The sequence below is a fragment of the Diachasmimorpha longicaudata genome, chromosome 17, assembly GCF_034640455.1.
Source record: "Diachasmimorpha longicaudata isolate KC_UGA_2023 chromosome 17, iyDiaLong2, whole genome shotgun sequence".
NCBI classification, from domain to species: Eukaryota; Metazoa; Arthropoda; class Insecta; order Hymenoptera; family Braconidae; genus Diachasmimorpha; species Diachasmimorpha longicaudata.
In genome coordinates this window covers 3,817,954-3,843,597 of record NC_087241.1, presented here as the reverse complement: position 1 = coordinate 3,843,597, position 25,644 = coordinate 3,817,954, and the positions used below count along the sequence as shown (strand labels likewise).

Sequence of the window (25,644 nt, the reverse complement as noted above, 5' to 3'; positions counted from 1 at the left end):
AAAAATTTACCATTCTGCTGATATTTCAATCATTTTTGTGCCTCAATTGAGTGAAATATTGTTCGTTAAAAAATGGTGCGGATGTCTTGAAAATGTAGGAGACCAAAATATTCAATCACACGTCTGATTTCCGAATAAATTTCAACATAAAATTATTATTATTCATAAAAAAATGCGCATTTTTATACCGTAATTTTTAAAATGTCCGAAAACAGGGTCAAACGTCGCTGAAACTAAAGCCCTGATATTCCCCAACAAAACAAGAGCACATTTCCCTAGAAAAAAAAAATGGCAAATCTACTCGTATATCTTTAAATCAATTAAACGATGTAAATGTAAACAAATTGCATTTCACGATATGCAACTTGATTCACTTCATTTATATTCCACTGGGTGCTCTCGTGTGTAGGTGGTATAGATGTAAATGAAAATGCAGTGGGATTGATCGATTCCTCGGTCGGATCGAAGACTGGTCTACATATCGGTCGTAGTTTTTCCTACGTACAATTCACCGGGAGTCTATGTGTCTTTCTACATTTACTGGAAAGACGTCATTGAACCCTGGCCAGTGGGAAAGACTCAACGAAAAAAAAAAAAGGCCGGAGAAACTATCGCACAGGAGGCGACGGGAGGCGAAAGAATGGGTATGGAAGCGAGAGGGAAAAAAATCGTTAGAAAAGTCTCTTGGGTCACTCGTCGCTCTACTCGGCCCGGTGAATATATTTCGTGTCCGTAAAAAAAAGAAAAACAAAGAGGGAGAAAAAAAAAACAACCACAGGTGAATTAGCGAGTGGTAGGGAACGTCACGAGGAGCTTGTGTGCCGTTTGTGTCTCGTTTGAGGTCAGACAATTGTTTACAAAAAGGAAAAATTGATGATAGGGTGGGACAACAGTTTTGAGACAAAACAGACAGTGATTTTATTGGGCCCAGCAAAGTCAATATTTCCAAACTGAAATATACCGATTAAAAAAATTCAATTAACATTAAAGGGTCAACAATATTCACCCACGAGGGTAACAGAAAATATTGAAGTTTGACCCTCGGAATTAACCCTTCAATCAACCTCACCCAACACCGTTTCGACCCACTTCCGCCCCTATTCCCCCTGAATCCCCTTTCCAACATTTAATATGTGAATTTTAACCCTCCTGACTCATCCCCCATAATCAAAACTCTTCGAATAAAAGTCGCCATCCCCCCCTCCCCCCCTGTCACCCAACTGAAGACTTTTATCGTTGGAAATCCAGAGGAGACCCCACACAATTCCGAGATTCGCGAAAAAGGCGCGTTATGAGAGCGCGGGGGAGGAAAAACTCGCATTGAACGTGATCGACATGACTCTAACTCTTCAACTCGTCCATTTCCCCCCCTCCCCCACATAGAGAGGATGTTAAGGCCAAGTGTAAGATGATGGCGATTGTGAAGAACTGAGGGGGGAAAATACAAGAAGTGGAATGATGTCGTTTCTTGCACATGTACGTGAGGCTACAGTAGTCACGGAAATAGCGTGACATAAAATTTCAACGATTCGAAGATCAAAGTGGCCCCGCCACCAAACCACGCGCGTGTGCCCTCGTCGCCACAGGTCTATACCTACTTACGTTCACCTCCTCTGATCGATTTTACCATTACGCGAATCCAAGGTGCACCCGAGAGTCCTCCAACCACCCCTTGACAAGCCACCCCCTGTGCCCCCCCCCTCCCGCCCCTCTTCATCCGCGCATTGAGTGAGAGAGAGAGAGAGAGGATGAGCGAAAGCCGAATGAAACGAGAGAGGCAGGGGTGTTGTGCAAGCGCTCACCCCTTACCACCACCCCCTCTTACCCCATCCGTTTGACGTCCGTCGCGCGCGGCGTGCATTTCCGTCATCGTCGACATACCCCTCTCCTCTTACAGACGAACCACCCCCACCCACCACCACGACCCAATCCATCTCACCCTTCTGCCGTTACTCCACCCTTATTTGACAACGAAATTTTATACTTGACTATTTTCAGGGCGGATTGCCGCACGGAAGGAATATAACATTATTTTTTATTGTGGAAACATAGACGGTCTTAATATGAGACATTGAAGGGATGAAGAAAAATTATTTGAATACGGGTGGAGAAACATTGTAGATGATAATGGATTTTTTTATATTAAATTTTTTTAACGAGTAAAAACGTATCGATAAATTAAAAAGTTTATTGATTTCGTGGAAATGATTTGATGATAAATTTATTCCAAAAGTGATCAGGATTATCGAGGGTTTATTTATCTAATAAAATATTCCAATAAACTTATTCCAAATTTTCTTGTGAAAACATTGTTAACCCAAAAATTAACTCTCTCCCGAAAACACCGTAATAACAATACAAAAGAGAGATGTTCCTGATACGGTGGGCGCTCCTATTACCGTGATAACGAAGACAAGCACCCGTACGTATCTGGAGAGAAAGTAATAACGACGCCCGAATAGAAAGAAAATGGCGCAAAAAAGGGGGAAAAAATACAGCAACGAGAGCCCAGTAAAAACCTCCGAAGAGCTGGATGAAAAAAAAAAAAAATTAACAAAGACCCGTTACACAGCGTGTCCGAGACTGTGCGAAAAAGGAGAGTGTAAAAAAAAAAGGGTGAGGAGGGGAGAGAAAAGTACAGAGTGAGGATGGCCGAAACAGTAGCCCGCGGGCCTCGTATCTGAACATGCCCTTTGTTGCCCACTGCACACTGGGTTTAGAAGGAAAGAAAAGGACCGAGGGGTGTGAGTCTAGGCGAAACTCACCCTTTCGCATCCCCCACCGCCTTCATCCCCCAAAAGTGAGACGGATAGAGATCTGAAAGAGACAGGGAGTTGAATTTTACACGGTCTTGGATATGACTGAGAGAGCCTGCAAAATTTTTTTTCGGAGGATAAGAGTGATGACCCTCACGTTGACCTCCCCCCCCCCGCCCTCGCCCTCCCACCGTTCCGTGAAAATAACAGTGAAAATGACCGAATCAGTGCTCCCCCACCCCCTTTGTTGCTCTCACCACATTAAAAAAAAGCAAAGGGCCACGATACTAACAAAACGCCCCCCACCCCCTCCCCCTCGTCACCCACCTGAAGTGAGACACAAAGAGAAGATCTAAAAACCCCCGAGAAGAATTATTTACCCAGTGCTGTGCATACGACATAACGCGAGAGACCCAGCGAAATATTTTTCAGAGATGCAAGGAACTCATCGTAATACCCTCCAAGAAGGGGTTGGTCTCTGCCAAAGGCAAGCGTGCGGTACGTGGCAGAGGGAAAGGGGGAAAGGGGGGGCCTTTCGATGAGAAGAGGGAGGGCTGAAGTGAGAACGAGAAAACGACGGTAACGGAGAGAGATGAAAAAGTGAAAAAAAGCCGGTTAGAAAAGCAAAAAAAAAAAAATCCTCCCCAGGATGAAGAAGGGGGCAAAGAGTGGGAAGAGGGTTGAAGCGTTGCCGGGAAGAGCAAGCGAAAAAAGAGTGTAGGAGAGAAAAATTTCTGGAGTGGGAGAGGAGATCGCGCACACTCGCGTTTTCGTACACTTTTTTCCCTTTCCACATCTTCTTCTTTTTTTTTTCCCTGGTTTTTTTATTTCCACTTTACCTTTACCACCCACCCGTTCTACCCCCTCCCATCATCGCCCAGGGGGGTACTCCGGTATGTGCGTTGGATTCGGTTACTTGGGGGGGTCTCGGCCCCTCCCCCACCTACCACTTTCCTCGCCACCTTTTTGGATACCGAAGTCTCGCTCTCTGTCTCACTCTCTTTCTCTCCCTTTCGCTTCAAGCCACCGCCCCGCTCCTGCCATCTACCCTCTTTTATTTTTCTCCTCTTCCATCTCACCCCCCCCCCCCCGTGAAAACGTTTCGGGGCCGCCTCGGAGCGGCGCGGTGGGTACTTGTCGTTTTTTTTAACGAAGGATCCGCTCAATACCTCGGCTGTCATAACCTCCCGGTCTGCCCAACCCCCTACCCTCTTTCCCTTCCTCCCATCCCCTTTCCGCGCCCTCTTACCGAGCGACCTCCGCCACCTTCCTCCGTTTCACCTCAACTCGTGGGCTATATATTTCATCCCCCTCCGCCCCACCCCACCCACCCCCCGCGCCTCATGATGAAGGTTTATTTTTTATTTTCGCTCTCTTTCTGTTTTTTACCCATCCCTCAACGCGCTCATTCCTCTTCCCCAGTTTTTAACGTTTTCGTTCGACGTTTTCCTGGGTTCCGGAGGTGGACTGGGAGGGCTGTGGGCCACAGGAGGGGTGGAAAGGGCTCTTTTCCTTGTTTTTTACTCTGGCAACGAATGCCTGGACCGGCGGGAGGGCTCGGTAAGGAAGGGGTAGTGCATTTCGTCGTTACTTTGTTTTACGTGTTTCCTCCCTTACGTTATGGCTGAATACTCACCACCGTGAGGGGGATTTTTTGGTCTTGTCGGGGGCTTTTGCAGGAGTTGTAGATGCCAGTGGGGGAGTCATTTTTTATTAAAATATTCTTGATGGGATTGGAGCGAGGGGGGATGTGATGGCGATGATTATAACCAACCGATATTTAAAAAAATAATAATTACGCTTTTTTGTTACGCAATTTTTTAAATAAAAATCGCAAGAAATAGTCGTACATCCTTCAACCCGTATATCTGAACCTTCTAGATCACGTGTAGTGGTGAGAGCCCGTGGCAGTTGACCGAGCCTACGATGTCAGTGTTACGGCTCGTCTCCCGACCCTGTTTCCCCCTCTAGTTCCCCCCCACCCCTTCGTCGTTGCCGCTCAACCGAGTCAGAACCTCGTGATTTTCCATTTTAGCAGAGAAACATTCAATAAAAAAATGTCAATCACCTTTCATTCGCTGATGAACCCGACAATCCCCTCAAAATTTTCTATTTCTTCTCCTCCCTCCCCCCAAAAAATTCGTAATTTCTACGAAATATTTTTCATCCCACAATTGTCACATGAAAGTATCAAACAAATGGATAAATTTTCATCAGAAAATCGTTGACAATTGAGTAGTGTGTTTACGCCACACATGATGTTTTCCATGACACGAGAGAATTTCATTTTCCCCTGACAAAATGCGACAGCAAAAATTGAGGAAAACATTGAAATCCGGTTTCTAGGCTTCCACTGGTAAAATTCCGTGTCAAAGACTCACTGAGCTCTCAGTTTCCCTCTGCTATACTTGCTGAAGCAACAGTTCGCCTAGTCTCTCTCGCATCTCTCTCCCTCTCTTTCATTTCCTCGGAGTAGTGGCGCACACTATGACTCGATCTACGCTTCACCCCCCCCCCCTGCCCCTCTCCTACGTCGACCCTCACCACGTCGCAGGTCTCGTATCCTTCTTTACCTCCACTCTCAGCACATTGACTAGTTGCCAAAGCGCTCCTCAGGGTAGTTTGGGGCTCCACTGAATTTAGGGTAGCTTCTCACCGGCGATGCAAGCGTAAGGGGAATAGGTCCCGTGATAGTTCAGACACGATTACTCTGGGAGAAATGATACTTTGAATCGAGTGAAAGGCTTTGTTTGCCCTTTATTATTTATTTATTTTTGTGAGCGAGGTTTTTCTGGGAGCGATAAATTTACTGAGTCATGAGAATGTGAATGTATATTCAATTAGTGTAATGGATAAATTATATCTGATTTTGATCTGATTTTTCTCCTAAAAAGTCCACTAACAGCAATCAATTTTCCAGGTCACCTTTTAAATTGGTAAGAGAATTTGCCCTCCATAATTTTTACTGAATATTTTTCTGTTATCCCTCACGAACTACCCTGCATCATCATTCACACCCAATGACTTCCCTCTCGAAATATTTCTCGTGCACTGAAATCCTTGATATCGAGAAGACTGCAATCCCATCGCTTTTGATGATCCATTTTGCGAGCAACAGAGGACGACTCGCAGACTGTTCAATGTTTGACTGAATGTGCGACTAACTAGTGTAAGTTCCAATACACAAGCTCACACGTGCTTGATATCACCATCGTGAAATCACACATACACCGTGTACATCATCTCTAATTCTCAACGCGAGTGAACACAGAGTGCAAGCTCAGATTTCTCAAGAGGATTATTCCATCCCTTCTCGACTAATCGCGGTTAAACGTGTAATTAAAGTTACACAAATTACGGGGATTTCGTTCAACTTGTTATTGCGTTATGTCAATAGGAAGGAAATATAGTTATCAAGAGGGCAAATGCGGAATTCACTTTGATCTGAAGAATTTCAATTTCATCTCGTATTCATTCCCAATCGAAGTGATAACACACAAAAAAAAAATATTCATCGTTCGCGAGGGCTGGGTTTCCACGTTACAATTTTAGTAAAACATTTCTCCCAGTGTATCTCCCCCCCCAAATACCCAAGAAACCCCTGGGAACTGAAATATGACGTCGGAAAAATTCGCGGAGACATTTGTCACAGCGAGTGGTACAAAAAACTGTCGATACTTTTTAATTAGGAATCGATGGGTAAAGTGAATGAGAGAGTAAAAAAATACGGAAAAGGATGACCCGAATGTGGAGGGGGGGGGGGAGGAAGAGGTGGTGAAGGGAGGAGGGAACAGTGTATATTGCGGGGAAGTTCGAGGGGGTCGTTAATTATTACTCGCCGCGCCCCCGAAGGAGATGATTAATTGGCACGGGCTCGCCCTGACAGATCCGATGGTATTCATCTCTTTCCACGTCTCCATCCCCCACTATTTCTCCAGCAGAAACTCGGACACAGGTTCCGGGCTCTCCTTTTCCACCCCCTCTTCATCCCTACCGATATTACCTTTTTCTACGTATTGATCGAATATTTGAAAATTTCCAGAAACAAATGAAACGCGCCCCGACGGTCTCTGGGATACGCAAAAGGTTGAATGGAAGTGCAACAGTGGCGGCGGAGCGGTGGGTTAAAGGGTGGCGGGACGGGGGGAGAAAGGGGGTGGATATTGGTGGAGGCGGAAGGGATGAGGGTACCATTGGGTAACTAACTCTCCCTCTCCCTCGTCCTCTTTCCGGGGGCGAAAGATATTCCACATCTTTTTGTTTCTCCGATTCGTACCTTTATTTTTTATTTTTTTTACTCATTTTTCCGAGCTCTTTCGTTTCAAAAATTATGACTCTGATATTACCATGGCCTTTCCACGAGTCTCTCGGTTCCTTTCTTTTATTACTGCAACAATTTAATTGGTTGGGTTTTTTATTAAAAAGTATCGACAAGCCGGGGCTTTTTCATGGCACTGGAAATTTAATGTTTTTCTTTCTCAGGAATATTTATAAATGGGGAGAGGGTTTATGGAGGGGGTGAATGAGGATTTATTCATTTTGAGGTGAATCCGGGGAAAATAGGGTCTAGATACAATAATTCCGCGAAAAGAAATAGATTGAAAAATTCATTTTTTCATACCAGTGAATATTACAAATTTTTTTTTCAACTTTCATAAAAAAAATCCCAACATCATTATCCGAAATCCCCCACGAAATTTCAAGAATTCCCGACAATACCTTTCCCCCTGCCCCATCAGAATCCCTCCGCCGAAATGTGAAAGCGCCTCAAAGGCTGGCGATGTCGATGAGGGGCGTGTAAAAAAAAATTCACAAAGCCGAAATAAAAAAAAACAAATCACAAGTGCACACACGTCAAAAAAACACAATGGACTACACGTCGGGATCTTTCGGCTCGGACGGTTCCTTTTTTTTTTCGGCATACGCCACGTACGACAAATTTCACCAACCCCTTCTTCTCTTCTTTCAAATTCACCCCACACTCCGTCGTCTTTTCACCGTGTATGTAGTGCACATACAGGCGACACCTTTTATGCACAACGATCCCATCCCGTCGTCTTTCGCCAAGGGTCGCATGTTTCGAAGCGCTTTATAATTGAGACTCGTCGGTTGTACGTACGTGAAAAAAAAGGGGGATCGATAGTGCGTTTTTTTTTTTTTTTTTGGAACACAAGCGGAGGGGGTGGGAGTCTCAGTGAGCGCAACGGGGGTGGAATACAGGAAGGAATATGCGTAATTTCGCGCCGGTAGTTTTCGTCTCACTTTGGGAGTCTGATCTGCAGGGAGATGGCTTCACTGGGCTGGTGAGTGGGGATGGGGGGGGAAGGGTGAAGGGTGAAATTGTGGAGTGGGTTTAGTGTTACTGACTCGTCTCCAGTCGCGCTCGCTTTACGACAAAGGCATCCGACGCTTTTTTATAATTGCGTTTTTAATTTGATGGATTTTCCCTGACGCTTTTTCACCCCCGCTATTAACAGCCCTACGGAAAGAATTAAATTTTTCATTTTGAGTGAGACATTCAATTCACTCTGTTTGAATATGGAATTATTATTATCATTTTTCATTTTTTTTTTTCATCCCCAGAAATTATGGTTTTTTTTTTTTGCGTGAATTTGCGAGGAGAGGTTTATGGAATGAAAAAACAATGGGGATTTCAGGTTATCCTGGCACGTAAATGGGATTTATGATGGGTGGGAGTGTACATGGGGTGGGATTCACCAACGGTTGAAAAATAAAATTATAACACGCTGTGTGTTTATAAACACGGTGGCTTGCACTCTCGACGCACAAAAAGCGATCGCGGCAACCTTTAATCCATTAGCAAGCGCGTCGCGTTTCATGAATGTTTCTGGTACGTGAAAAACTGATTAAAATCGCATTGAGCAGTACCATCATCATCCCATGTTTGTTTATGACGCTGGGAAAAGCGTGTGGAAAATGGATGAGTGGCCAGACAGTGGGTGGGGGCGCGAGGAGGGGAGTAGGGGGAGGGGTACTGCGGTCGATATCCATTCAATCGGAGTATGCTAATTTTTTTTTAATTCTATCAATTTCGAGGCGGGAGAAATGAATCGTTTGAAAAATTGCCGGGAACGGGAGGGGGAGTAGGGAAGAAGAGGACTGGTACATGGATGGGAGAACAACATCGACAAATGAATCGAGGAATTAAATTTCGGGGTGTAAATGCGTGAAAAGGGATTTTACAACTGGGAAAATTGAGGTGGAATTGTTGGAATGAGTGAAGACAGAAAAATAACAGATGGAGAAAAAAATATTGTTGAAACGTAATTTGACTTTGTCTGCACGATGGATCAATTTTTGAAGAAAAATTGAATAAAGAATCATCAAAAAATTATGGCACTCAAATAAACATAATTAACCAGAACTTCAATGAAGTTATTGAATCATGAATATTAATGGAGGATAAAGAAAGTGGACCCCTCTTCAGACACCTTATTATACCTTATATAAGATGACACCTTATTATACCTTATATAACATGACACCTTCAAAATCCAGTCGTGACAAATGTCTGCAATCGATAACAAATCCGGAATCTTTGTGACGTCATCGGAGTAGTATTTTTAGTTTTGAAAAGTCGATTATTGATTTTAAACTCCTGTGTTCCTGAGATCAAATAGTATTCCCCCATAGTCGAGGGAAATCAATAAAAAAATCGAAACATATGTTCCCATTGCTCTCGCAAGTGTCATTTTTTTCCCACTTCTCGCACGTCATCGCCGAACACTCAAACATTCCGTCAGTATAATAAAAAGGAAGCAAATGCAGTCTTCGACTGCAATTGGTGCCGGATCACTGTGCCCCGATAATTCGCGAGATTATCAGGAACACGTGCCGCCGGCAAAACCAGCAAATCCTCCTCTCTCTCCCACTCATTAAACTACAGAGTATTAACAGAAGCTCAACTCAGATCCCGCCCCAGATTCCGGGACACTGCGTTAATTAACGAGCCTCGTCGTCACCCGTGAGTTCATCGATGGCTCGACTACTGTATATCCACATTAATTTTGCGAATGAACTAATACTTATCGTCATTCTTCGCAACTAACGCGTATATCTTGTCAACGTTCCCCGCACTGCTGAATATTTCTTGAAATTTCAGATGAATTTAACTGCACCTAAAACTTTTGAAATTTTCTAATCCGAATATTTCAAGAAAAAAACCCAAAAGAATTTACTCAAAAAATATGAATAAATATTTGTAAATAATATGAATAATAATCAATTAAATTAATTTCGAATGTTTGAATTTAAGGAAAAAAAACTAAACAAATATTTTTCAATGAAATCAATTTATAAAAATTTTCTCCCTTTTCCCCGAAAATTTTTGGAATAATTCACCCACAGTTCGAGGTATTTAGTTCTTCATATCGATAAAATCATCGACAGAACACATTTGGCCAAGTTCCGCGGTTTATCCACTCGAAAACTGTCCCCTGGGCTGACAGGTTTGTGCGGTTACGTAAACTTAATGATGCAGATAGCCAAACTAGAATGGGGACGGTGAAGCCGTGTGTCACCGCAGAGAGGCTCGTCCACCAGGTTTCCACACATATTCATAGCAAAATGCACTTTTGGTCAGTGTGTCCATGCACTGTGAACGATACGTAAAACACGATTCTTCCCGCCCTCCCACCTCCCCCCACGGTATTTTCTTTCGTGGTATGGCATCATCACATGTACGGCTCCAGCATTTACACGTGCCTCTGGACAAAGCCAGTCAAGTCTTTATCAATCATTGAATGAAAGTGACGGCCGAAGAGGAGATAATTATTGCCAACTGGCAATATCATGCAGTTCTCCACAAAGAGCAGCAACTGCATTGTTGCACTTTGTGGAGAAAATTTATTGTACAATCTTCGAAAATATTTGATTATTTTTAAAATTCTGATTATGTCTTCCCCCAGCGCACGTTCCTCCATAACAAAAATTATAATAATCAGAAGAACAACTCAATTAAATTGTTTTTTTGGTGGGTTATGTACACTATCACGACATTAAATTGTGAACTTAAAGGAGTTGAAAAACTCGAAGAAAATTTAAAAAAATTACAGAACTCTCGTTCTTAAGTTCCTTCGTAACTTTTAAACTCCCAATTCGCATTCAGTGTGACTCCTGTATCGGCAATCTGCAGTCAAGTGTCAATAGAATATCATTTTTCTTCCACCAGTTCAGTTCTCCACATAAACGTTAATATTCCCATTTAGGTATTCGCTACGATGTAACAGACCAGCCAATTAGTGTCGCTGAATGTTCTCCAAACTATTATATTCACATTAGGTACACACAAGTCATGTGGAGCGGGCATGTGTCCAACTGGTCAAACGGTTTACGTCACACAAGGGCATTTGTTTATAACGGATAACGTTAAGTCGGTGTTAATTTGTCGGTTGTGCGTGGAGAAGAACAGAGAGCAGGACTGTATTCAACTCTACAGTCAGTCATGCCTGAATTTCAAATATTCCCATTTCTCCGACACCGTCTAACATTTCTTTCCCAAATCTTTCGTCTCCTCAATTCAAAATCCCCCAAAATAATCACGAACCACCAATTTCCCAAAAATTTCCGTTACTTTCCCGGGAAAATTCCCACCAAATTTCTTAATTGTTTCCATCTTCATTATAACGCACCCGGAATATTGATCTTAATGCAGTTGAACAACTCCAGGCACGAAGTAAAACTTGAAGTGATCCAAAACATCACAGTGAATCCCGTCGAAAACGTGTGTATGCGACAGGAGTATAGAGTTAAGAGGGACTTGGGAAGGGGTGAAATGTTGAGGGGTGAGGGGTGAGGAAGTGGCCCGCGTAAAAAGGGGATATCCAATTAGTGCATAGCACTTGAAATGTGCATGCGAATACACTGAAGGGATGAATTTATGTATTGGTTACCAAATACATGAACATCCCTAATACCCAAACACTTGCAAATGAAAATTATACCGGGGTAGTTTGTCGATGTGATTTGAAACGCAGTTATCGTAATACACACTCTCCGGAGTTCTTACCTTCCATGTGAAAATGAGGATAGTGCAAATGAGTGAAACAGGAGTTATCCCAGTTTCGTGTGAGTACGAGGAAGATGGATAAACGTGAGGGCCGGAGGAATTGAGAGGGAGAGGGTGGGAAGAGGCAGTTAGACTTTCAACCGAGTGAGAAATACGATGCGAGAGTGAGGAGACGAGGTCCGAGACTCCCTGCGTTCGGCACATTGACGGCTTACATAACTCTAAATCTGTCGGCCATTTTGCTAACTCGCGTCTGGCGCCCTCCCGACCCGGGAGTGTATGCTATACGGCGCCCCCCCTTCACCCCCGTTCGCCCGCCCCCCACCTTCTTTATGAGTAACATTCAACACTATTTCGAATGTCATTTCAGTTGAGAGATGTGGCTTTCGTTTGGTTTCAGGCGGAGTTTAGGGGGCCAATTTGGCCGGAAATGAGAACATTTGGGCGGTAGGGGGGAAGGGAATCAAGGGGGAGAGGGTTTGATTGCAAATTTGGGGTATTTTTGAATTTTTTCGAGGTAAAGGTGGTGACAGGAATTTTGGTGGTGGTTTGAAATTAACGGGAATTGGAGAATTAAATTCTTTAGACAGTCAAAATTGAGACATTTTTTGCGGCTATTTTGACTCATTTTGGGGCTGAAATATCCGTAATCGAGGGAGAATAGAAAAATATATGTTTGGGTTTGGATTATTCCAGGAAATCAAATAGAAATTAACTTTTAAAAAATTCGGTTGGAAAAAAATTGGATTACGAAATAGAAAAAAAGCGATGAAAGCGGAAGAGAAATTGTGAACGGAAAATTGGATTTCGCGCCTCATATAGAACATAAATAGATAAACGCCATAACTCCACTCTAAATCCATTTTTTGAGCCGAAAATTTTAATTTCTAGAAAAATCGTCGCTTTGTGAAGAAAAAATCCGTAATTTTCCACTTAAAATTACCGAGAAATTAGCCTGATGTTTATTCACCACTTCATCCAAGTTTGGAAAAATTTCGTTTCACCAAATGTCGACCACGAGGTATTCTAAATCGAGGTCAAACCGAATTTTCTACTTTAACCTACTGAATAGCCAGCGAATTTAGCTTTCTAAAGTGGTACAGTTGAAGACGACTCCACATATAGATAAGCTCATAGACATTTTATGGGGCATGGTGGTTGCATTAGGATTGAGTGGGTGGATGAGAAGAGGACATGGGTTATTGGGTGGAGTGTGTTTGGAGCCCTCTCAGTATTGCACCGATGTCGTCTTGCCAGCGTCGTTGAATATCACGCCGTCAAAATTAGTCGGTGGCTATGGGTATTCCACCAGGGATTTAACAAACGACCCCGTGTACCCTCAGCTAAACGTGGATATCCCAGCAACCTTGACGTCAACCCTCAACGGCATTTCTCAGTTCAATGTTCGTAATTAACCGATGCCGGAGTTATTCACATTCGGACTATACATGTATATTGTCACTGCTTTCGTGAAGGAATATTTAATTTCCTAATTGTCCGCGCGTTTCGCCGATTAATTTTTTTTGGGAATAAACTGTCCGATTCCAGTCAAAACTGACCTAACAATTGGGTCAACAACAAAACATTATTTATTCATAACAGGGAAACTCGATAATTTCGTACGTTTCAACTCATGAAATGATTTTTTCTAACACTTGAGAAAATACTGGGAGATGCGCGTCGTCTGTCGTCGACTTACGGCATTTGCGACAGAAATTGCTGGTAGTCTAGTTTTTTTATCAATGCAATTGGCATTTATGAAAATAAAGACAAGTCACATTTTTCTATCCATTCATAAACAGAACATTCAACGAATAATGACTGACTTTTTATCTATACATCGTTACGTTTGGACTCTCCGCAATGGTTTTGTGGATCGCTGGGCAATTGAAAGTTTCATACCTTTCAAAGTCGTAATGTCAATAAGTTCTTTCAATGAGTAGGAAAAAAATAAGATTAGCTTGTCACTGACCGAACAATTATTTGTGGGGTAAAATTACATGTCTGAGGAGATCTCATGTTCCCTCAATTTACTTAGTTTCAACAAAGAAATTTTCTGTTAAAAATATTTTAAAATACTTTAAACTATTCTTGGAATAGAATTAAAAATTAAATAATTTACTTTGAGCAAATTCTTCATAAAAAAATTATGAGTCTCTCCCATTGATTATCATCAATGACATTATCATTGACTATTCATGACCTATTAATTGATTTAATTGACCAATGCAATAATTCTAAATGATTAAATCAATATGAAAATCTGTCAAATAACATTTCCAAATAATTATCTTCAATCATCCAAAAAACCTCTTTAAAATCGCGCTCAATCCCGTCATCATGAACAAACCATTAACCCCATTTTCCTCAACCCTCAAATCACCCCAAATATTTTTCTATCCCCCATAAAAGTCGTCTTCCCCCTGACGTCAGCCAATCGCTAATCAATTCAAACCGATCCCCATTCACTCTTTCCCCATTCCCTCCCTCCACCGCCAAAAAAATTCCACCCCCCGCGACAAAAACCCGGAAATCCCATTGTCCCCTGAGCCATGCGCATGTCAAATCCAATTTTCCGGAAAATTCCGTCCCTCCGCCCTCCCAACCCCATCGCCCGAGTTTTCAAACAGCCCAGAGTCATGTATACGAAAGGCGCGACAGGTTTCCGCGCGCACGTGGCGCAGCCACAGCCGGTATATAACAAAACGTGGTACACAGACGCCGGTGGACACCAGACAAAGTGTTCCATTACCCCCAAAAGGTCCCCAAACGGTCCCAAAAAAAGTTCTCACGAACGAACGTACCAGAAAAAAAATTTCTTCCGCCAAAATCGTTTCAAAAATTCTGAAGAAATTGACGATCTCACCCCTCACGTCAGCCATTTTGGGGTACTCCTCCCTCTCCCCCCCCGCCCTCCTTCAGCCCGTCGTCCCTCAATTCCCTCTCCTATCATCAATTTTTTCGCTCCCTTATTTTTTTTTTCTCCACTTGGCAGGTTGGATCCATTCTTCTCCCTTCTCCCATACATCCAGGACGCACACGTGTACACATTCAGGCATTCAGACCCCCGGCCCTCGCGTCACCCCTCGTCATTTCATTCTTTCCTACCTCACCCCCCCCCTCCCCTATTTTTTTTTCATCCACCCACCCACGTCCCCACGAGCACAATCCACAGAAACATGAATTCGCGCTGATTTTCGCTGATATCTCTGACAAAAGTATTCACCAATATTACTCACTGATTTTGTTCAGTCGCACCGGAAAATCATCCACTGGATCCTTCGCACCCTCGACCGGTCTTCCGGGGGGGGATGGTTGTCAAGTGCAATTGCCTCTCATAAAAAATCTTCCACGAAGTTAATCTTCATTTCACGTGGTTAATAGTCACCTGTCACTCCACCGAACAATTTTCACCCGATATATCAATCACAATCCTCTTGTCTCCAAAAATCGTTAAAAATCACTGCCAATAAACGTACAAAAACTGAAACCTGATGATTGAATTACAAATTTGTTCACAGGACAATTTGATAAACCATAAATCACTGCCGTCGGTAGAAGGGAGAGGCGCGAGCGCAGAACTCGAAGCGATAAAGACCGAATCTGTTGAACGTCGTTAGTCGTCGGCGAGCGCGGCGATCATCACCTGGCCCGGTGTCTCACACCACTGACATCAAATTGTGCACCAATATCCCCCCTCGTCCCTTTCACCACCCCGCAGTGACCCCGACCAAACCCCTCCTCCAAAAAAAAAAAAATAAATAAAAATCCCTCCAAAAAACTGACAAACTCCACAATTCAGCACTCGCACCACAAAATCGTCGAGTTACCACGGGCCCTCGCACTCTCTCGCGATTCCCCTAAATCATCGATCACCACTCACAACTACCCCAGTACCTCCGTAGTTCGTGTCACCGTAATCTGGAACTTCCGTCGCAAAAATTTTCGATGAAAACTAAAACGTAATAATAAATAATCAACAAGAAAAAAAAATATATATATATTCTATCAACTTTTGTTCGCCTCGTCGATCAACATCGTCGATGGAATGATCAATCGATTCACTCCGTACCGATATATACAGAACAAATATACCGGCAATTAGTCTCTCGGAGTGTTTGGAGTGTTCCCTCGGTTTTCGATGATTTTAAAAACAAAACCGAGGATGAAAAAAAAAAAAAAAGAGAGGGCGAGGAAGCCAAGGGGTTACTCTCTTAGCACAGGCGGTACGTATACACCACCGGCTGGATATGCGTTTGCGAGTTGCGTTGGGTCGCGTTGCGCTCCCGTAACTGCATCCGCGTCCACCAGCGCGGCTTGCGCGCTAGGAGCGCCGCCATCCAATTCAACCCCACCACCAAACTCAGCTTATACGCCGCCGTCACTCTTCGTTTATGTGTGCTACAGCCGCACAACTACACTCGTTACCTTCAACGAGACAACGATATACTGTATGTACGAATACAGAGGAAGAGCCTTACCCCCCTTTAACCCTCCGCGTGTCTACTTACGTATATACACATGCGCTTTAACCGCGTTTTGTACCTAGTTGCCGACCACTACGCGCTCAACAACTCGTGTGTGTGTGTGTGTGTGTCTGGGGGGATGGCAGGGGGTAGGGGTGGGGGGGTCAGGGGCTCCCAGTGCATCTCGCGGGCGCTTACATGTGCGTGGAATGAAAATGGGTCTGATGGTTCTTTTATTCTCTGATTTTTGAAGGAAAAATGTCCGAAAACGAAATCCGGGGGTGAGGGTGCGGTGAACAGGGATTAGGGGGATTGTTTTTCGGGGAGATGATTAGGGAGGTGGGAAGTGGTGTTTATTTTTTAGAGAGTGAAGAGTTTGTTGAGGCGCCGGAGAATGAGAATTTCATAATTTTTAGATGTGAAATATAATTTTGAGAGTTGTAAAAAAATTTGCTGAAATATTCTATGAAATTGTAATCACAATTGCTTTCATTTTCCGTTGGCGGTTTGAGAATAGGCTGCACATACGTATGAATTCTTGGTGGGAGCCTTTGATCGGGGTCCTTGGCACACGGTGAATGGCTCTGGGATTTCCGTTGAACGAGATGGACCCAGTCGCGACTGCCTCACTGGCACGACGGTTGAAACTTATGCACGAGTGAGAATCTAGATCACGAATTTTATGGGAAAATATTTCATTCAACGCTTTACGGGTAACAGCTCGGTATCCTCTAACCAGTTACGTTTTTGCTGTTCATTTGCATTCAATTCATGCTTATTTATCAATGAATTACGCGTTTTTATTTTTTTATTTTCGAAGATGACGATGAGGAGAGATCAAACAAAGGCGAGAGAATTTTGTTCGCTTGTCTCAAGGATTTCTGAGAAATATTTCAATGATTATTTCACTCTTTTCGTCTCCAGTTTCGTGTCGACTGACGGCGAGGGACTGGAGGCCCTCTTTTACCCGGGCGCATGCGCTCACTGATGCACTCGGTGTCTTTCTCTCGTCAGCTCGTGGGTAACTCTCCGCGTGGCCATGACACTTTTAATAGAAGACAATTCGATGCATTGTGACGCCGGTTTGAATTTCAAATTGAAACGACACGCCAAAATATTCGGAATTATCTGGCGTCCACGAAAATTTAAAAATTATTGAATTATCCGTGCGATAGTTGACAGGGGAATTTCAGAAAAATTACACTGAATTCTATTTGAAGAGAAAAATATGAATTTCAAAGTTATTTAGAAAGTGAGAAGACAAAATATTTATTTTAAAAAAGTGGTGATTTTTTAGTTGAATTAATGTCTGTCTATCGTTTTCTGGATTTTTATTATAATATTATTCCCAGGGAATAATGTAAACAAAATTCATAATCTTCACAGATTTCCCTTAACAACAAAATTGTCAAAAATAAATAAATAAATATGAAGAAAAATTCAGGGCAAAAATATATTGAAAATGTTTAATAAAAAATCCCCCGAAGAAAGATTAGATATCATGTGTCACGTCTTGACGCCTGCACGACTACAGCGGTGGATTGCGCCTCTTGTTAATGATTGCGCAATCATTTAAAATTAATGTGTTTTTCAGAAAAACGGGACATCGAGAGGTTTGCGCCATTGCACCAAGAGCCTGCACACTCGCCAGCGCGAAACCGATTCCCTATACTTGACATTAAATTCCACCGCGGCCTTCTAAGCTCCCGCTCACCCCCTGCACCACCACCCGCTCCATCCAGGCCCGTTATCTCTGTCTATCGACGATGTTATAGTCGTCTTTCTCTGTCGTCGCAAGCGTCCGCTATACTAGATATACGAAACGACACAAAACGCGTTGGGAGCCTTTCTCTTCTCGGGCGAACGAGCCAATGCCTAAGCCACGTCCCGAAAAATGTCCGCCCACGGCGATCACGGAGGTGGTTTTTCGAGGTCTCTCTAGTCCGCCTAAGCTGACACACACATATTTTTAGTAATGGAGACCACCATTTTTTTTTTTCAGTGAGAGGGGGCAACATCCGATCCGAAAATTTAGTCAACTAAATTTTTCCATCAATTTTCCATTTCTTTCTGTCTTTAATTTGGTTTTTTGAGAAGAAAAAAATGGCAGGAATTTTTTTAACAACAAAAGTATTAGTAATTGAATTTAATGGAGATGAAATTGACTTATTATATTCAATAATGGGTACCACCATTTTTTTTTGTCAATGCGAGGGGGCAATACCCAATTCTACAGGCATCGGTCGGTCTAATGTGACATCGTTTAGAAAATCTTGCAATTGTCGCCTTAGAAAATTGTTTATAATGTTTTTTGTGTTATTCAACACAATGATGTGGTTTCTCTTGAACTTTCAACGTGATTGTAATTGAAAAATGACGTCTTGTGAGGAGGAAAAAAATACATTGAGTTGTTGATGATGTAAATTTTGAATAATAAAATTTGAGGAACATGAAAATACAACGGGGCACCACCGCATTCCACCGTCACCAATTTCTTAATGTCTGATTGTCTATAAAAATGTACAATTGTCCATTGAAAAAATTTTACGATGTTTATTTTTATTATTTCACCGAAGGATGCGGTTTATCATGCACTTCTAACGTATCGATAATAGAAAATGGATTTTTATGATCGAAAAGAAAATACACCGAATTATTGACGTAAATTTCAACTAATGAAATCCAACAACGACGATGCTAATTTATTATATTTAATAACGACTCGCACATTTTTTCCATTACAACTACGTAAAAACCGGTTCTCCAGCTGTCATTTCTCATTATCCCAACCAATAGTTTAAAAAAACCCACAAATTATAAATTCAAAAACAAAATCAAATCGAATTGAATCCATTATATTTCTCTACCTTCGAACCCCAACAACACGGGGCAATACGGATCCCCCTGATCACCCATCCATCAATTTCGTCATCATCCCCCCCCCCTCGCCCCTCCCCTGAAGTCCCTGAAACCTCGCATCAGTGAAAATCCATTCTCACGCGAATCATAAATATTAAAACAATAAATCACACACCGAAGTAAAAAAAAAAGCGATTTCAATCTCCCATTCTCGCATAAAATTATCAATAATCATAACAATGCCCGGTTAATACCGGGTTGGCTCTAGTGGAGTAATGAATTAAAAATTAATGGAAGGTTATTAAGTTGCAACAAAAGAAGGTACAGTATATGAACGTGATCGGACGTCTCTAGAGCTAATGGCACGATATCGTGGGCAACTGTATAACCCCGCGGACGATACCACTAGGGTAGGGATGGTACGAGGGGGGAGAGGGTGCCGATAGTAACCCGAAGGGGCCAAGGGAGGGGGCTTTCATTGGTAATAACTGGAGGCACACGTGTGTATGTGTGTGTGGGTGTGTACGTTCATAAAGACATTGACAGCGTATGTTGGCCGGAGGTGGTCGCGTGAACACACACATACACATGCATTTCAACTTGCCTAGTCCCTCGTACACACATAGGTACATCCCTCCCCCCCCCCCAAACCCCCCTATACACATATACACATACGCGCGAGTCTCAGGCCTATGGCAGTACACACACAGTGAGGATTTCAACAGTGCGTGCGTCGATGCCACGTGACGTCTAAATTCGCGTCGGCCATTTTGGAGCATGATTCATTTGTTTAGAATGGGTCGGATAGTAGTAGTAGGCGGAGCTTCGGGCACACAAAATCTTGCCGGGCGTTAGATTCGAGTCCGAAATACGATACTCCATAATTTCCAACAAATGTCCCCGATTGTGGTACGAATCCCTCCCCCTCCCCCCCACCGATACATTCTGGGTTTTTATGTAATGGGGATGGCCGAAGGGAGGGAGATCGGTATTGACAGTGACACGTGGTTATTATTATTTTTTTTTTGTGGATCCAGAGACTGATAAGAGGGAACTATTTTGCGTAGGAAATTATTCGACTTTGAAATGATTTTTGAAAGTCTTTGGAGTAATTTTTACAAAGATTATTGCGATGAGGTTTTGGTGGTCGGGAGGTCTTCAGAGCTCGTGTTGTTTTGGAGATAGTGGATTTTTATTCTGCCGGGAAGGCACCGTTTTTGAAGATCTTTAGACGAAGGTGAATTCCGTCAATTGGTTAAACATAATAAGGTCTGACAAAGGAGTTTTCTTCGGAAAAATAAAAATTTAAATGGTAGAAATATCGTAAAACATCCGGCAACTTAATGGAGGAAAACGAGACAAAGTATACTTAAGCCTTCTTAACAAAAAAAAAACACTTCATAGGTTAACAACAACTTTAAAGATAACGAGAGTTATCAGTTTAAAATAAATAGAATATCGTAAAATATCCCAATATCTTTTGAAATACTTCACATCCACTTGGGTTATTCTCCGAAAAGAAGCAACAATTTATCGTATTTTCATTCTCTCAAATTTCTATTTTCGGTAAAAAATCTTAAAATAATCGTAGAAGACACTGATAAAAAAACACCTCCCATTATTTTATCAACAATAATAAACCCCCAACAAAGAGTTGTTCTTTAGCGAAAAAAAAATTTCAACAGTTCAAATATCCTAAACGAAAAAACATTGTTGTCAGTCATTTTCGCAATCGTCGAACGTTATTTTAAAAATAAATAGACCGTCGTAAAATACCCCAGCATAACCTTCTAAAATACTCTCCATCTACTCAGTTTATTCGTCTAAAAAACCCACAATTTTTCGATTTTTTTTTGTCCCTCAGATTTCAAGTGATCTCGAATCGAAGGCTGCGATGATCCGCGTTGTGCCCCCTCGGGCTATTATTCACGTTGTCGTTTAAACATTATTCCGTTCAAGGAAGCATGAATTATTTATCCGAACCGGCGAAAAATATGGGAATGCCTCGGCACTGGAATAAATAATGGACAAAAATGAGCAGCTGAAATTTTTGGTTCAACGTTAAAACGTTTACTCCGCATTTTACCATTTTTTTTATTATTTATTTCGGTGATATTCCATCGCGAAGGACAGTTGTTTCGGATTCGAAAATTCACTCGAAACTGGCTCGGCCTCGAGGCGCCAGCGAATTGAATTACATCGGGGGATCGGGAGAAAATAAAAAATGTTTAAATACATTTGGACGAAATTTCGCCGTTCGCCAATGGTTCTTTGTGTCGACAACTTCAAGGTCACAGGTACCACTGGGTCACTGGTGATCTTTGGCAATGCAGCGTAACGACTTCTCCCTGAAAAGGGTCCCCCGGGCCAAAATCACTGGGTCGTGGACAAATTTGTTGTTAAACCAGGGGCGTAGGGATCGCGGGATCGGGTAAAATTGCCGCATCGGGGAGATAAAATTCAGTAAATTTTTGTATCATTCGAAGTGGAGGGTACTGACGCTATTGCATACACTGCAACAACGGCCCCGGCATTCTGCGGGTATCCCAGCCGTGTCGGAAAGGGAACGGACGCCGGCTGCCATGAGGCCTTGACCGTATCTCCCGCTTATCGCATCAAACCGCCGCTGCACATTCCCAACGAAACGTCACGATCGTCATACGGGAGGGGGACTTTTTTTTATTGAAATTTAACGAATGTTTATGAAGCGATGAAGTGAGTGAATGGAACTGAAAGATGAGATGGAATTGATCGGTGTCGATAGGGAGTGAAGAGACGGCGAAATTTCTCGTCGAATTATTGGAAAACTGACGGACAGGGGGCGATATGAAGGGCTAGATTTATTCTAGTTCTTTTTTAATTGGCAGACCCAATTATCTTTTCTCATCGCCTCTGCACAGGTCTTAAAAATAATCAAATCACTGAATAAAAAATTATCAATCATTTTCACTCCCTTACTCCCATAATTTTCTCAATTTTTTTCACCAGCAAAAAAAATCGCTCGAACCCTCCCCATCCCCATCCCTAAATTCGCCTTAAAAATCTACAACCCCCTTCGCCAAACCCACTGACTTCTCGTGTAAATATTCACCGTAACTCGGTCGGGCTCACCCCCCCGCCCCCTCCCCGCCACCAGAGAATATCTATTCAAATCCGTCTGCCCTCTCCCGGTCGCTCTCTACTGGACATATTTTGGGTGATACCAACTTGTTGCACGACCGAACAGAGAAAGCAAAACCGTCGAGTTTCCGAACATATACTACGAGCCACATATATAAACCCAGCCACTGAGCGCACGTGTGCACATGATGAGAAGTACATGGGATAGCTACTGATGGAGTGAGACTGCGGGTGGGAGTGAAAGGGGTGGCTGGGAGGGGGGGGGGGAGGGTGGAAAAGCGTAGCAGTTTGTATCACGTGTGTGTGCACACATCGTCACGTTTTCACGGTCCAGACAGGTGGAAATATTCGACGAAATTCAGTACTCAAGCGAGCAAAACAACTCTGGGGGAAAAAAAAAAAAATCAAATAAAATGTTGGAGAGCGTCCAAAATTCAACTTGTTGCTACACTATCGCTTTGCCCGGACGATATTCAAGTAGAGGTGGGGGGGGGGGGGGTGGAAAATTTTCGTGGCTACTTGTTAACGTACGTGCGAATGAGATAGCTATGGAGTTACCGAAAGTGCATTTTGCCATGTAGAAATTTAGGGGGTTTATCTACTTGTTGCTGTATGTACAGAGACTTCGTTGCCCGGTAAATAGACGGCATTCGGGAGTACATGTGAGGGTATGTACCGACGGGTGGCACTGGGTCGAGTTCACTCGCTCAACACTTGAGAATGAAAATGAAGAGAAGGTGAAGAAATTTTTGGGGTAGAAATCCATGGAAGGGGGAGCGGGGGCGGGGGCTTTGCCGTGCGATACGATACGATAATATAATGACGTTAATAATGAGATATAAATTATCATTGAATGTTTATCAAACAAACGGCTTGTTAGGAAGGAAATTGATCGGTTGACTGATGTAATTTATTTGTATCTCGAATTTTTGTTTCTAAAAAATGTTGGAAAAATTATCTCTTCATGAAGATTTTCTAATTAAAATCACGGGAATTTCCTTTCGAATAAACTATGACGAATGGATTTCACATAAAATGTAAAAAAATCGTCAGCCAGAACCGAAAAATTTCCGCCTGAGCTTTAAAAATATTCACATTCCCACTGCATTCATAGGAACCGCCATTATTTACATAAACCCCGGATAACCCACCGTCTAAATATAATGAAATGTATATAATATACAGTAGAATACATATCCGCCTGTGGTAAACGTACAAATGCGCCCGGCGACGCTCCGACAATTTTGCCGTGTTATAGACCTTCTCGTACGGCCGGTGGTATGAAAGCCGTTACTACTTGTTGCTCGTCCGGGGGTCCTAGAGCCAAGCCAACCTCAACCTCCACGTACACCTCACCATCCTCATTCCTCTCTCTCTCTCACTTGCGTACGAAAATGTCGTCATGAGAAATGTACAGCCCAGTCTGACAGAGAGCGAGAGGTACGTGATGTTGTGCCAAGTTTGTGTTTGTGAAAAATAGCTCGAGGAAGAGAGAACGAGAGTAATAGTCGTTCATGCTCTTCCTGTGGGCTCTCTTTGAAATGGTTGCTACCAACAAACCACTCACATCTCCTTCCCAACACGTTCATCTTGGCAAGAAGATTAAAGCAGCTCGCATTACGTGTCAAACAACACTTGCACTTGAACGTGAACTGGCCCATTGTTATCGGCTGTACCATTAGAGAGAGGGTTGATCACAAAAAAATTCTAAATGTTGTTTGTTGGGGGGGGGGGGGGGGAATGCGACAAAGCCCGATATTTTCTTCATTTTTTAATATTTCTTTTTCGGCTTATTCTTTACTATAATCATTCAATTTAATAAACTATACAAAATTCCCTAAATACTGAAAATAATTATTAAATTTCGAATCCAGTTCAAAATTCCATAGCAATTATATAAAACTTGGCACAATATTTACCAAAAAATCCCTAAAAATAATGCAACAACGTTTGTCAATCTATCCTTCAAGTAATTATCTCCCCCTTTCAAGCCCTAAAAATAAAAAAAAAATCCCTCCCCAGAACCGTCACTTAAATCGAAATATCAACTGTCTTCGCCCCCATGAAATACCCCAACAAATAAATCCTACGCCCTAATTATTAAAAATCACCTAAATGCCAAAAATAATCGTCACGATGAGTTGTCTCTCGGAACAATGGAATTACAGACTACGTACATCAACAGGAGTATGAATAAAACCGTTTTGTGTGGGTTATTTGTGGCTGATGTAAAAAGCTTGACTGTATGTGCGCGCTTGTATACCTAAATGTGGAACAGACTCGCTCTCAATGGGTCACTCTCGCTCTCAGTTGCCGGCGAGAGGGAAATTTGGCAGCTGTTTTAAACCCGGCTAACTGGCGAAATTTCAGCACCTCCCTTGCCCACCCCAATCCCCCCTAACCCCACCCTCCCACCCACCACCGTGTGCAAGCCGACTGTTTTCTCTCTTTCTCGCTTCATTCGGGTGTACATGCTCGCTCCAGCCGCCCTTCCAGTGCTGCACACGGTCACGCTTGTTCCTCTCTTTCCTCGCTCTTTCTCCACTATATACCATGAACGTGTGTTATATAGATATAGATATAAGCGCAAATACTCGACTCACGTATTCTCCCTTTATACTCAAACACAACGAGAGTGTTATTCGCTTTCGTTGCCTTCTCGTTGACTCTCGTTTTCGTTTTAAACTATAAAATTGCGGATTGTATATTATTCTTTGGGTGAGGGTTTTTTTTTGTTTATAACGATTATCTCGTTCATTATTATATTTTATTATTGGGTTTATGCGTTTATTATTACGTTTTGAGAAGGATATTTATATTTTTTATTATGTTATTATTACTTCGCTGACTCTCGGTTTTGTTTTAAATTACGAGGGGGTGAGTTGTATATTGTTCCTTGAGCGGGTGCTTTTTTAGTGCCGATTTGATTACGTTGCTTGAAAAAAATGGAATTTCAGTGATTACCCAATGCAATTGGACGTCCCGTCGTCTAATCAATAGAGAATTATCGGTAATTGAATGAATACCCCGAGTTATCCATTTTTCCACAATTTCTAATCAAATTGCGGGTTCTGAAAAATTAGAAGACAATTGTGCACTGAAAAAAAATGATTTTATCAGTCATGTGAGTCGGACAATCAAATTCCCGAAACTCCCATTTGAAAAGTCATTTTAAATTCTTGTCAAATAAATTCTATTTTTTTTCTGAACTCAGCAATTTTAGGAGCGCGTCATTAACTTTTAATTTTTCGCGAAAAAAATTGTAAAATGTCAACAGTCACTTTAATTATGAATTTCTCGCGCAGTTCTTCGATTTTCCTAATTTTCCTGGGATAAATCACGGAAAATTCCCTTTTTTCGTAATTAGTGCATAAAATTATGGATTTGTAATTAAAAAATTCATCAAAATATCATG

At 42.4% G+C, this 25,644-nt stretch overlaps 1 protein-coding gene across 5 annotated transcripts in view; it reads right to left on the bottom strand.

Moving 5' to 3' along the window:
- Eip93f (Ecdysone-induced protein 93F) overlaps positions 1 to 25,644 on the bottom strand; it is a 74,033-nt gene that overhangs the window by 45,568 nt on the left and 2,821 nt on the right. The window contains exon 1 of one of the 5 annotated variants that reach the window (XM_064136213.1): positions 15,024 to 16,157. The exons of 1 other annotated variant lie outside the window; for it this stretch is intronic. The gene's annotated coding sequence lies outside the window, so the exon portion shown is untranslated. Of the gene's footprint in view, positions 1 to 15,023; positions 16,158 to 25,644 lie in introns of those variants that run through there. 3 more of the 5 variants (XM_064136212.1, XM_064136209.1, XM_064136211.1) reach the window with 3 other exon arrangements.